General features: G+C 40.9%; 1 pseudogene across 1 annotated transcript; it reads left to right on the top strand.

Moving 5' to 3' along the window:
* Window positions 1–2,923: 2,923 nt before the first annotated feature.
* On the top strand, window positions 2,924–5,879 carry LOC110990443 (alpha-N-acetylgalactosamine-specific lectin pseudogene; annotated as a pseudogene). Its single transcript, XR_015425356.1, has 2 exons — window positions 2,924–3,074; window positions 4,322–5,879. The product of XR_015425356.1 is annotated as an alpha-N-acetylgalactosamine-specific lectin pseudogene (transcript).
* The last annotated feature ends 9,255 nt before the right edge of the window (window positions 5,880–15,134 follow it).

Raw genomic sequence — 15,134 nt, 5'->3', positions numbered from 1 at the left:
GAACGTACGCAGTCCATCCCCAGAATATTGTGTGATAAAAAATATCGCTTGTTGGCGGATAGATTGAGAGGGGCAAACATACAAGGTCAAGTCTTACACTACTTATCGGTCTGCGCAAATCATAGCCCACTCGGGTGTCAGTTCGTGTTGACAGGTTCGCGGCTGAAGTGTGTTGGGCCGTTGTGTGTTACCTTGGTGACGCTGTCTGTGTGGATGACTTATCGACCGAGATAAAACTCGTTGATCACGGTCATTACATTATGGGTCACCAAGACAGCAATTGATTTGAGAGCTGTTTTTAATGTAAAATTTCACGAACACTGAGAATAGATTTGGGTCTTGCAATAGCTTGCGGAAACATCAGATCGAGCACATTAAGATTATTATAAGCTGATTATAAATGGAAATTAACATTGTTGATCTGGTTGAAATTTTAATTTTAAACCTAGCAGGTCAGAAATTACTTAATAATTCAGTTACTCATTTGTGCCTTATATGCATCAAATGCATTGTGTCTAAAGCACTAGGAAACTGGGACCCCCCCTTGAGCTAAATACCTTGCCGAGACGCATCCAGGTTTGGGGTTCATGTGAGGGTAAGTTGTTTTTGTCCCAATGGTCCTATTTTTTCAATCCTTAGAGAAATCCTCTCCCACGACGTCGGATCCGAGGGCCACCCACTCCCAAAAAAGAGGGGCAAAATGATTAGTTGAAAAATTATGAGAGAGAGGGGATTTTTTTTCAAACACGAAGCCGCACCCCGCAGAAAGGCCATAAAAGGTTACTGGTGAAAAATTCAGGTTTTTGCTCCCAACAAAGAAAACCAAAGTTTGCCTCCCAAAAAGGGTTCTGGATCCATTCTTGCTCACTCCCCTCCTCGAGATCAGTTGCGATAAATGTAGCGCCGTATCTAAAGTTCGATGCTTTCCAATTAAAAGAGAAAAAAAGTCAAAATTTCTGGAAGAACAGAATGGAGTCAGCACCTGAAGCAATTTCCCGGTGTGCAAGGTTTCTGTCGCAGCTTCTTGTCACATGCGGATTCACTCTGCTGCCCTCTGGAGGGCCTGGAGTCTGCAACCAGCTGACTGGACTCGCACGATAATATGCTGTATCTGGGGAGAATGTGGATCCAGACGCCGCTACGGTAGCGTGGCTATCCAGATGATGCGGCATTCTCGCGGGAAAACGTGTCGAAATTAATAAACTGGTACCCCGTCCCAAATAGGGATGAGTGGAACTGAAAGCACCGTTTATTGAATGGGTGAATAAAAATCGATCTCAGTTTCAACCTCCAAATTCATAGAAGAAAGGCAAATTCAATGGTCATGTTCGATACCTACCGTGTGCGTAAAAATCTGGGGGGGATAACCCTTTTTGACTGGGAGAATGGGCTTTTAAATCATCCCTCACTGCTTTGTGGTGAGAAAAACAATTAAAGCAGATTGTGAAGAATTTTTGGACTTCTCAAATACCAAAATGCATTCAGTATCACTCAGAGAGGGAGCAAAATGAGACAGCCATAAATATGCTGTTCTTGTATAAGATTCTGCCTGAATGTAAAAACAAAATACATCTGTATCGTGAACATCGCCCCTATATAGTGTCACAAGTGTCATCTCTCGCCTTAATTGTCATGGCCGGTCAAATCATCCCCCACAAAAATCCCTCCCCAAAGTCCTCTATTTCCGCTACACTCTTACCTCACTGATACCTCCCTCCAATCCACTGCCAGTAGAGAAGTTTAAGCGCAGAACATGGACACCCAGCCAAAATAATTTGTTACCAAGTATCGTTCTCAGATCGTGGATACAGGTCAAGCTCGAAGTGCCTTTGAAGTTGCAGGACGCCCTCCATGTGTTTCTTTGGTTGGGTTTAGTCCTGGAATCAATTATGTAATCTCGCATACCAGTTACCTATGGAATGATCATTTCATTGCATAATTAACCAAGAACTCAAAAACATTCTGTTGGTTTTGACGCCGGAGATGCTTACTGGCATTCCAAATGCTACAAAACAAAATTGAGGAAATGAGGACGGCTTTCGTTGAAGAACTAAACTGAGGTCAGCTTCAAATGAATAATATTGAAAAGAATGAGTTGCTCTGCAAGTGAATGCAACGCGAATTTACTTGATAAGTGGTTTTCTTTTTTTTTTTTTACAACTTTGGACTGTTACTATGGTATATATACATATATAGATACTTAATTCAATGTATATTGGTAAAAACAATCCATAATCCACGAAGCACAACATCAGTAGAAATTCGACAATCAATCAATTTCAGTCAGTAAATGAAAACTCACGTGTTGTTTCAATTTTCAGGTAACAAAAGAACCATAACAAAGAACTGTTTTCAACACTGTATAATTGTATAAAAAATTAAATTGGGGTCAATTAAGTTTTGAGGTGTCATGACTAGCGTGGTACTTCAGGCACCACATTAAAAAGTCTGGACTTCTAATACAAGTTTTACTGAATTCCTGGCGGCCATTTTACAGTGCCAAAATACAAGAGCAATCATTGATCTGCGTGTCATTTTGTAAGTAATGCTGCCACAAACGATTTGGCTCACAGTGACAACCAAGCCTTTGTATTAGGCCCAGTAAGATAGCCGCTTGTGAAGTTCAATGACGTTAAGTTGGCTGAAATAATGCCATAATGTCGGAAGTTTTTTTTAATATGTGGATGTTACCTGTAGATTCTTCTGATACCCCCAGCGCGCGATTCGTGGGAAGGAGTGGACGTCTGGACTTCGTATCACCTCATTCCTTCCCGCGAATGACGCATAGCTGAAGTATTATCCTTTACGTAACATAACGGCGTTAGCAATGCACGTTTCAAGTGCGTCTGTGCACTGATGGTGCGCCATCCTCTTATTAGCAAAACTGCCACCCCAAAGGAAAAGCTCACTTGATGTGTGCGATTGCTGGCAGCGGGCGGGCACCAATTCCAGTTGACCAATCAACGGCAAGCATAGAGGGCACGAGGGCCGCACCCTTCCACAGAGTGATCACCGCTTGAATATCATCATTAGACGACAACACGAGAGAACTGACCGGACCACAAAATTACTTCGTGAGTATTTTAGTGCAGTGTGTCCCCTTTTTTCAGGGCACACATTTTTTGAATCGGTGAAATATTAGGCGTTCTATATATGCTCGTAAAAGGAATCCCGCGGCAAAAACATAAACTGCATTGCCGGATAATTGATCTATAACGGTAAAATCGCATCAACACAGTGTAGGCACACAATCGACGCAGGATGGGCATAATCTGCGACAAATCGAGCACTAGGTAAACGAAAATGCACTGGGTTGTTTAGGGGTGGGCAACTCAAACATTGATGGCCAATACAAGTGATTTAGACCTTGTTGAATATTGTTGAAACCATCCAAAGGGTTGAGCACAAATGCAGGCTTGATATTCTTGATGCCTGTGGGGGGATCGTTTATTGAAACACATCTTTTGACATCGTTTTCATAGTCTTGTTGACTTTAAAGCAAATTTTGGAAACTTTTTCGGCAGACCGTGAGGACGATGGTATAAGAGATGCTCGAGATGTATTCCATCTAAGAATTTTTTTGTTCATTACCCAGTCTGCTTCTCACTGTTAATAAATGCGGCCCTTTCAACAAAATGCCACTCTTCCAAGAATGCCGGTAATATATTACAAATGCATCTGCATTATTAAACGGCTTTGGCATCATTATGAGGGGTCATAGGCACAGCAGAATCCCAACAGGAGTCTGTTCAAGTTGTGTGGCTCACATATAGTTTACGGAAAAAAACATGTTGCATCCTGACTCCACCCTTTTTCATCATATATCATCTCAAAAAAAGTCAGTCATTACAGAAATGCTGGAAAGACATGTACGCGAATTCTGGACTGAGAAACATTTACCGATGTTGTTCTCTTCACTCCCATAGACTTTGTACACAACTGCTGAAGTGGAAGCAGGATGCAACATTTTGTCCGATTAAATACTGAAACAAGGCTGGCTGAATTTGGTACAAGTTCACATACAAGTGCATTTGGTCTCCCAGACAGAAACGAATAGTTCCATCACTTGGATTACGTTACAACCTGGCATAAAATATTCTTGCACGCCAATACTTTTTATGTCGAGAAAAAATACACTGCCGTCTCTTTTTACTAAAGTTTTTCTAAGATTAGTTCTCTTATAATGAATATTCTAAAATTTGGCATTGGCAAGTTCGATTTGGATTACTTGCTTGTAAAATTAATGTTAATACATGTAGTTTGTGTGATGTTCATGTTTTCTTTTAATGAAAACAAATAATGTTTTCTTTTTGTTCAACAGATTATTTTACAAAACCTGATTAACTACATATTGCATCATGACACCCTGGCCAATTTCCTGCGCACTGTTCCTCCTGGCCCTTGGCCTCGCTGAAGGGGTTGATCTGGACTGTCCGCCGTTCTGGACTCGCTACGGGGACAACTGCTACCGTTTCTTCGGCTTGCCCAAGAAGTGGCAGAGCGCCGAGGACCACTGCCAGGAGTTCTTCACCCGCAGCGGCCAGGGGCACCTGGCGTCCATCCACAGCAGCGGGGAGGACAGCTTCCTCTTGCAGTTGTGGAAAACGTCCCTGGTCCCGCAGACGGGAGAACTGGGCAAATTCGTCTGGCTCGGGGGCAACGACCTAGCGGAGGAAGGGACCTTCGTCTGGAGCGATGGGACAAACATGACCTACCAGGGCTGGCGAGACGGCCAGCCCGACAACAAGTCGGTGAACCAGCACTGCGGGTGTTTTTGGGAGTTCGCTTGGGATGACTTTGGCTGTCATTTTCCCTTGCCGTACCTGTGTAAAATGCCGATCAACGCGGTGTAACACGGGGAGAGAAAGTCCTGAATTAGATTTTAAACGGAAGAGCCATCCACTTAAACAGCTTCGTCAAAGGGCCATAACACATCCAGCGTAGGCTGTACATGAAGACACGACGAGTCCTTTTTTTTGCTACTGGAAGGTTGCCTTGGGGATTCCTGTTTTCTACAAGTAATGGGACAACGCACGTTGAACAATCGCTGGGGGCTATGCAGGTGGAACGCCTACGAAGCTAAACTTCCACGGCTAAACTGAATAGACTGAAGCGTATGCTCCGGGAATGGGGCAGTCCGTTGTCACGTTTCATCAACGCAGTAATGGAATAATACCACCGGACTAGACTCGTCAGGAATGTGCATAGGAGTCTGATGCTCAATCCAAACATTTGAAACAAGATGGGACGGAGAGCAACCCCACAACACACACACCTTTCTGATGGTCATTGCTTGTTTAGAACCACAGGAATTCTTTTCACACATCTTGGGGAGGGAATGTGTTAGATAACAATAGTCTAGAGTGCGTATAGGGATTGGGCATGTGGGGGTACCCCTCCATCCCATATCTAGCTGGGACTATCATTGCAATAGTTAGGGCTTGTCTACCGACATATTTCGGAGAATTTCTCCTGCTTGGCAACTTTTGCTTCGGAACTGCGGAAATGTAGCTACCACGCTGAATTTGGATTAAGTTCTTATTTTTTTAATTTTAATTTTCAACCAGTTTTAGGTTCTTATGATTTTTAACGCTTTCATGGAGGAAGTATTTTATTTGTAGAGATATCGTTTGTCACAAAGATATGATTTTGTACGCATTTAAATTTAAAAAAGACCGTTTATTTTACGTACTGGTATAACATTAGAAAGTTATTTAACCAACAACCTCCACAGTTTTGGGCAAAACTGATAATGAATTTCAGTAATTATAGCCACTTATTAAGAGGAAAATTTCTACCTGTACCAATTCAACGAAACATTTTTTGTGGAAGAATTAAAAGGACCTGACTCGGTGGCTCATACTTATGGACTCATCCGAGACCTACAGTTCTAGTGACGGCAAATTTCTTCTGCAAAACAGCGCAGGAAAAAGCTACCTGTCTTATGGCCAACCTTCAGCCACTTTCCCTCCTTGGCGGTGTGTTTTGAAAGGAGCAACAAGTGGCAGTTTTTCCTCAGAGGACTGTTGTTTGTACTTGGTATAACACTCCAAATCACAATTTTTACGGTAATACATTCATCAATAATTTTACTTCAGTGTGCTCACATTGCAGCAAACTTGGTTTCCTGCAAACCGTGTCCCAGCATCAGTGTAATGAAACTGTTCAGTTGAGAATTCCTGAAAATAAGCTGTCATTACCAGCCTTTTGAACGCGCACTGAAAATTCACAGTTTCAGTTCTGTTCACACCCTTTTATTAGACTTAAAGTGGTATTAAGCCTAAAACTTCAGTACTCTCAGCATGGCGCCAACATTCTGTAATGTTTACGGCATCTTTGAAGACATAAAAGCTTTATGGAATAAGTTACGACATTACAGCAAATAACAGGTGTATATATGTAAAAAAAATCAACTGTCGGGCGGATGAAAACATTTTCCGGCTGGTTGGCTCAACTCGGTTCATGACCACGACGGGTTTTGTGTTTAGGGTAGGGTTGATCTATCTACCTCGAGCGAAACGCTCGAGAGAGGGTGCTATTCTCCTTTTAGCGACGGAGGCTCCTTTGGTGGGAACTGCACTTCGTTGGTTTCTTTATAGACGTCTATGAAACGGACATGCTAGGATCGCTTGGCTTCCAGCAAATTACCAACGTGGCTCTTTTCAACCGATGAGGGAGTGCTTAATCTGGTCAAGTTTGAGACCAGAGGTATGGCGTTCTGTTGGCGACAAAAGTACGTGGCGTCGTGTCGTTGCCCTGACGCAGCATCGCGACGGAGCTACACGACGCGAGGCAACTTAGTCCTCCGTATAAAACCACACTTTTTAGAATATTTTTCACAATTCTGGTAATGTCCAGTCGCAAGACACCCCCAACTGGCACGCGCAATGACATCTTAATGTAGATGTTTGTGCATATAGTTCCTACACAACTACAAGGTTATTTTATGGAAGAAAAATCGTCAAAATGCTTCACGTATTTAGAAGGACTCTATATCACATGAACAGTACTTGATGTGTTGGCATCTAGCAAGCAAAGTGTTCAAGCTATGAGCCCTGAGCGCAACCAAGAAAGGACGCGCTATATGCCAAGCAACGGGGGCGCTCCTCTGGTGGTAACTGCACTTCGCTGGTTCACAAACGACTATGCAGTGCATGCGTTGTGGTGGCTTAGCTCTGAATACTTCCAACTAAAATGGCTCTTTTCAACCGATAAGGGGGTGCTTGTGCTCGAGGTGGGTAATCCGTGAAAGCAGTTCTTCCCGTCATGTTGCATTAGGAATTGAAAGCACTAGAATTTTTATCAAAAAGGGTACAGCCATCTTTACTTGGGCTGAGGATGATTTTATAGATGAGGCAAAAAGTCAAGTCATTATTGAAAATTCTCCCCCACCCAAAACCTCGATACATGGATGAAAATCTTAGGAACATTCCTTAAAACGTCGAAAGTCCAAACAGTGGCACCATAGAGTTGCTCTCGGTGAAATATGCCTATACCACGGAAAGCACTGGAAATGGTCTTCACAGTCTTTATTTACAGTACTTCAATGAACATATCCACAATACAGCTGTTTTCCAGAGGGAAACTAACAATTTTTTGCAAAGTTCAAACAAGACAGTCTTAAGACGGGAAAAAGGTAAGCAGAAAGTCGTCTTGAAACAAATGTATACTGCCAAAACTAAATTTAACGCCCGTGTTATAGAGGAGTACATCAACACTTTTCACTGGTGTTAACATTTTTGCCCTTTTGGTGTAACTGTTAATTCCCTCCGGTGCATTGTAACACTTTGAGTGCAAAGTAACACCAGTGGTGTAAAAGTAACACCCTATGCTGTGGTCATCTGATTACACTAAAAAGTGATGATTTTAACACCGCAGTTTTTGCAGTGTAGCACTGAGATACCATTTTTGGGAGGGGGGCTAAATGAAAAGGACGATTTTGAAGAGAACTGTATTAAGGATTATAGTTCAATTCTCCCAAAGAGCTAGAAAAGCTCACAGATTTAGTGTCAAACCCAGAAATCCAGAAATATTTTGCCACAATGTTCCTCCAAAAACGTTGTTATTCTCCTATCCTTCATTGTTCACGAACAGCTTAAAAAGGACTCACAACTGCTTGTTTTAGTAAGAAGTAGGTGCACCACGTGGTTGAAAAGGTCTGATATTTCCGTAAAGACTGCATCTCAGAAGGGCTGCCTCCCGCCAACTCCAAGTCATTTTCTTGCATTTGATTACATCTTTATTCACTACTTTCAGTCAGTAAGGATTATTGTTGTGAGATGTAAGAGAGGGAGGAAGTGGAAATCTGAAAATATTTAAAATGTGCCCCGGTTTGTTAAAAAAACTTCTTAAATATTCAGCGAGTTCGCCAACAGAATTGGATTCTTCGCTACGTACAGGAGATTCAAAAGATTAACACAGAACCGTAAGTGACTATTAATGGACGCGTAACCACGAGAGAACACCAATAGAGGCTACGTGAATTATCAACTCACCTGCAATGGCGCAAAGCAGCAGCAAAACGATGAATCGATTTATGATGATGGTGGTGATTGTAAGCTGTTGAACTAACGCAGGGTTGCAGGAGAAGAAGCAGTACACGCCAAGCCTTAGTATGCCATAATGTGGAAAGATCCTGTCTTTATAAGCAATTCGGACCCAAGCAATACTCGAATGATGTCTGTAGCTGTATAACTAATTAAGCCAAACTAATAGCGCCTATTTTAGTTCTGATAATTCTGCCCATAGTCACAAATTTTAACTTCACGATCTCTATATAAAGCAAGAGTATAATTTTACACAGTTTTTAAAAAAATCTAAAGGTTTTATACCATTTCATTTTCATCTAATTTGCTGCGTTTGATTACAGATATGCCGAAAAGCAATTGAGGCCCTAATCAAATATTTGATTTTAATCAATTGAAGTCTACGACTTTTTACACCGACACTGCATTTTACCAAAGTCAAGAATGTATACCAGCAGAATAAAAACGTGACACCCACTTGAAAAATAATTTAAAAACATAGGAAGCTAACTTTGTCCCTGAATTTGCTCAAACTAATTGCATTTTAGTGATGATGTTGTGCACGTTTGCCAGTAAATTTTATTTTGAGTTTACAATAGTTGTCGAACGTCGTTTGAGATATCAAATTTAAGTTGTGGTGCTTTTGAATTGAGCTAAACATTGGAGCTCTTGTTGCATTCAGAGATAGTTTCAATTACGTCACAGAACTCAGTTAGATGGAGGTTTACTTAATGTACTTAAGACAGCAAAACATGTTAAAAAGTTGCCACCTTCAGTGCTGATAATGCTGTCATCGGTTGAGCAGTAGGTATAGATTTTTAGCAGAATCCGCTCTTCCAAATGGTCAGGCAGGAACAGGGCAGAGATAAAAACAATCGACAGATTTCACTTAAAATCCACCCTTTTAGTAAAAATGAAACACAACCCTCTCATTTTTTGTCAAAATCATGAGAACACTCCCTTGCCATTGATGTTGTAAAAGTTTGGCTTCTCTAATCAAGAGTCCAGATGACCTTTGAAAAACATCTGTGACCTTTGAGCCATTATGAATTTTAAGTATCATTTAAAGAAATTTTGAACTTAATATTTTTGAAAGTATGGTTCCTGCTCTAGAGGAAGCCGTTTCAATCTTTCTGGGCATTTTAAAATAAAAAAAAGTTTATAGCAATTTTACTATAGTTGGTCAACTTAGAATATGTCAATTTTGTATGTAGTCCTAATACAGAAAGTTGTACCCAAGAAATGTATGCTCTAAAATGACATAAATGAAAGTTTGAAATGGCTGTGTTAGGAATATAATTGGGTCTTAATATTTATGAGGAATTCTGTTGAATTCTAAGCTGTGACTTAAGGTGGCTTAGACGAATATTTATTTACTGATGAGATAAATAAAGGCGTATTGGGGGGCAGGGAGGCAAATTGTATGTATTATTCAGTGATGTCTACAAGCACAGCAATTGTTATCCAAATCTGAAGACCTAATGTCAAAAGGTGTGTCGATCTTACATGGTATGACCCATGTGTAAAAGAGCAGGCTTTTAACAGGAATAATTTTGATATAAAACAAATATTAATATTGCTTAACAATTTCTTTTTACTTTCCAGATTGACAGTACAACAGTTTGTTTTATGGACAACGAACTCTCACAGTTGGCACATGTCCTAAAATTGGGAGATAGAATTGGCCTAAAAAAATTCTGTGAGAAGCAAACTCAATCTGCAGGCAAAACATCAACATTGCCACTTTCTTCAGCCACGAGGACCCGCAGATAAAGTCTTCTTTACCGTCTGAGAAAAGACACTGGACTTGTAGCTGGGGAGGATGAGGAGAACCCTAAACTATCTTGTCGAGGGAAAGGGAACGTGAGTGCCTCAAGGGAAAAAAGATGTATCCGGGTTGGATGGATACATAATGAACAACAGGTCGAAAGTTCCAGAGGTAAAGGTGTGAGAAATCTTGATGTGGAAAAAGAGGCAAATCTGGAGGCCCTCCTGGAAGCAACTACAGTTCTCTTTTACAGAGATGGCATGTCCAAAAAAAGGCCTCAAACTAACTGATTGTACAGAACAAAAACAATACCGAAACATTCCCGAAACAGCTATAAAAAAAAGAAAAAAAAAAGAAAAAAGAAGCGATTTCGGCAATACATGTAACTAGAAATTTGTTAGATTGTCTGAGGGAGAAACCACACGGCTTTTTTGCATTTTGAGGTTTTGAACAACTCTCGAAGATACCCACTTTAATGAACTAAAAAAGAGAAGTCTTCCCTTTTAACGTGCTGCAAGGTTCAACCCAATCGCTCGCGTACTTCACTAGATATAGTGCTTTGAAGAGTGCAACTTTAATGTCACTTAACTTGTCATCATCACATCAAGTCATTTTTCTCCGAAGCACTCTCCTTTTAAGATATCTGCAACGTTTGAACCCAATCAGACATGTACTTCACGAGATACGGTGCTTTGAGGACGTCATCAGGAGACAAGTCACGTGACATTAAAGATGCACTCTCTGAGGCCCTGTATGTCCTGAAGTAGATGTCGTACCGGGTTAAAATCTTGCAGATATCTTGAAAAAGGGAGTGCTTTAGAGGAATATTGACCTCATGTGATGATGACGTTATAAGGTGACAAGTCACCTGACGTTAAAGGTGCACTCTTTTAGGCCCTATATCTCCTGAAGTAGATGTTGGATCAAGAACCTCAGCCCAACAGTTTGAGAGGGTTAAGGATGACGTTATCACGTGAATTAATATTGAATTTGAATAGTTAGTTTTTCTCCATAGGTTTTGTACACGTTTTTCTAAAGTCAAAGACTGGTACATTCATACATCTGAGTAACTTTGTATTTGGAGCATAAGTAGTCCATCAACCCTTGGGGCTGTCAAAATAAACTCGTCACGGTGGCGTCGTCAGGGGACATCAGATTAAAGTTGCAGCTTTCTCCATGGGTTTTGTACACATTTTTCTACTACGCATTATTATTTCCACTTTGACCGCAAATCACGTGACATGCACTTAAAGGAGCATTTTTTTCTTCATGTGTTTTTAGCCCATGACTTTGTACATGTTTACTAGACACCATTCTGGTAACTTTGACATTCGTGATCGTTTTTCAATTTCAGCCAACAAGAATTATTTCTTCATGATTACCTCACCTTGTGGTTTTTTAACTAATTTTTTAGATTTTGTTTTCCCCATTAAACAACTTGAAATCTGAAACAGCTCTGTGGTAGTTGCTGTAACAACCACTACCTCTATTTTTCATTTACTATCCGACTTTCGATTACTGCGATGCCAAAAAGTAATTGCGACCTTAGTCAATATTTAATTTAAATCAATGCAGGTTAACGATGTTCTACACCAGCACTGCCTTTAGTTTACGTAAGTCAAAAGTACCAGCAGAATAAAATGTGATACCTACTTGAAGTGAATTCGTCAAACATACGGTAGTTAGGATACTATGCCTGCGAATGTGTTCAGAAAAATTACGTGTTAGAGACGAAGTTGCACACTTTTGCCAGTTAATGTTATTTTGAGTTTCCATTATTAAATGGTTGAATGTAACATATAGATTATGCATCATCACACGCTATACACATTCGTTGCACAGGTTTCATCCTACATGGTGTCTTCCCAGATAATACAATGATATACGGAACTCAAAACTAACGTTTATTGTGTCCCAAAAAATTAGTAGAATTGTTGTTTGTGATATTTTCAATTACGTAACAGAAATCATTTTGATAGATGTTTACTTCCTTTATTTACCGTTGCAATTTTTGAGTCGTAATCAACGTATATAGATCCTACGGTGCGAAATTTTCTTCAGGCTTCATACTACAGGATGTCCTTCCAAAACAATATTCTTGTTTTACGTAGGTTACATTTTGGCGGAGTTAAGGCTCAAAACAGCCCAAAGTGTTAATTTGGGGGGGGGCGGGGGCGTGGGAGGGGGAGTTCACATGGCATTTTGGTGAGAGGGACCGTATCTAAAGTTAGATTTGCCAAGTCTTGTCAAGAAAATCCTGGGAGTTTTTTTAGAAATTTCTTTGCGAGCTCCTTTGTAACCCGAGTAGACGAGTGGGATGACGCGTAGAGCAAAACTGGAATTCGTTCTTTTCGTGTACGTTATGAATAAAACATGTAATTTCTGAAAATCCTCTCTGCCGGACCTGTGGCGATAAAAAAATGATGCGTAGTCATTGAAACTTAATGACGTCATGTTGACGTCATAAAAAGGATCATTTTGACATCTTAACATGAATTCACTGGATAGGTAAAAACTAAAAAGTCCAGGTCCAAAATGTCGAGCGACATCATGATACGTCGTTTATCATTATTTATATTTTTCAATTGGAATATTTTACCGTCGTGTCTATTTTCTTATGCATACATTACCTTCGGTCAAATGCACTTGACACTTTATACGTCATGTGTCCTTTGTGACGTTATCATCACCCTGTGAGTTTTTGTAGACTTACGTTGCTGTTTTTAGCACATGCATGTGTAGGGAAACGTGTTTCGGGGTCACTGTAAACTTGGCACACCGCCCAGCCCTTTAGAAATGCATAACATTTTACAACCAAATAAAGCGTGAGCGCCACATAGTGATTACATGTATCATGCAATGGAAAGTCGCCCCCAAAACTCAACTTTTGACTTCGTAATAGCTGATTTATGGCCTCTTTACCTTCTCAATATCATTATTATTTCAATGTGTGAGGAGGCGCAATATAGTATTCGGATCAGCTAATTTGTTGGTTCAGGGCGACACGTCCAACTGCACGAGGCAGGCAGACAACGTTTTATTTCTATTGACAGACAATAAAAAAAAAAGAGAGAAGAATATACCTAAATTAATCGCAATAAATACATGAGTACAAGGCACAATAGGTTTACACAAATATTTCGACGATTTCAACGTGTTTTACCTGAAATGGACAATGATGTCACAATTTCGGCTACACAAGTTCCCTATCTACACCTAAACTGTCAGATAACCCTATCCAGTAAACGTTAATAGAACCAGAAAGAAGTCTAAACCTGTGTGAGTATCTGAGTTATTTTATACAAGAGTTGTACTGAATAATCCAGCTTGTGTAATACCAGGGTCCGACACAATAAGAAGATTACATGGCACAATAATGTAAATAACAATAATCATTTATAATAACATATAATAATAATAATACATGGCCAAAGACTTAGCTCACACTAGGGTTACATTAAAATTCCCAAGTGCTGGTTCACTAATAACAAAAGGCCAAGCTTTATAATGCTATACTACATCAAACACTGCACTATTGTGTCAAACGATTGAGGGCGCCCTGAAAAGTTTTAACATACTTGCGCAAAAAGAACCTCAAGAGAATGCCTCACGTTGCTTCAAACCAGACCGGGACACATGATTATATATGACATTCCAATATATTTAGGCACTCCCAGGGGTAACACATTTCCACACTGATAAAGCCTAGAAATGTATCGGTCCCCATAACACCCGAAACGCAAAGCGTCTTATGGGCGGCGTCATATGTTGGGTAAAAACACATCAACAAAAATCCTACAATAGTGACACTCTTGAAAGTTATTCACTTTAGGCGACACAAACAGAAAATCTTTATTGTATTGAAATTAAGATAGAGCACCTTTGGTGGCCTAAACACAATTCAAAATAAGGAAATATCATACCTAATTTGTTACTTCAGGGCGACACGTCCAACCCCGCGCACGAGGCAGGCAGACAACGTTTGTCCGCCCTGGCATGCTGGCGCTATGTCGCCCAAACGGGACTGCCTGGACCTATACCTTACATCTTCTCCCAAAGTAAAACGTCATCGCCCCGACGACGAGCTGGTACCCAGCTGGACAACTGCTCTGGAGCCTTTTATCCGAACAGCAAAACTTGGCAACATGTGAAACTTTAAAATACAGTAATCCTAATAAGAACAACTTAGTGTGAAAAACAAACACCTGGCCAGTAAACATCGGTCATGCTCCACAATCATATCAACGTCATCTTGTCCTCTTAGTAATCAAAAGTTAAACTTGGGTGACTATGCAACATGAACTGTAATTAACTGAATCAAGTGCAATCTCCACTAAGGCCCAAGTAGTATTTACACTTCAGATGCTCAAATTTGGGGCACAATACTGCATCTAGAGTCAATCTGAGTCACTTTCGGCGTAACAGTCACAGTCAGTTTCTGATCGAATGGCGAGCTTCCTTATCAATTAGGCGAATGAGGCCACTAAACTTGTACCGGCTCGGTGGCTTGCCCTTAGGCGCTCGTCGTGACCGCCGAGGCCTTGCTCCCCGACACTCAGCATCAGCACTGCTAGATAGCTGGGCCCCCTCCAAGTCCTGTCTCTGGCCTTCTGGCTGTTGCGTCTCTGCCTGTGTCTCCCACTCCCCTGATCATGATGGACTCCGATCTGCTCCCCCTTGAGGGCGGGTGCGGTATCCACCAAGCCGAGTGTTTTGCCCCAGTTACTGCTACTCTCAGTGCGAGATGTTAAGTTACTGGAGGAAGTGTCAGGGGTTGTCAGCTCCCTGTTGGTGTTCGCTGCTTGGGGTTCACATCGTAGGAGGATCTTCCTACGCCCTGC

This window comes from Acanthaster planci, linkage group LG05, assembly GCF_054643075.1.
Source record: "Acanthaster planci isolate LZ-2023a linkage group LG05, COTS_SCS, whole genome shotgun sequence".
Taxonomy (NCBI): Eukaryota; Metazoa; Echinodermata; class Asteroidea; order Valvatida; family Acanthasteridae; genus Acanthaster; species Acanthaster planci.
This window is presented reverse-complemented; position numbering and strand designations above follow the sequence as displayed.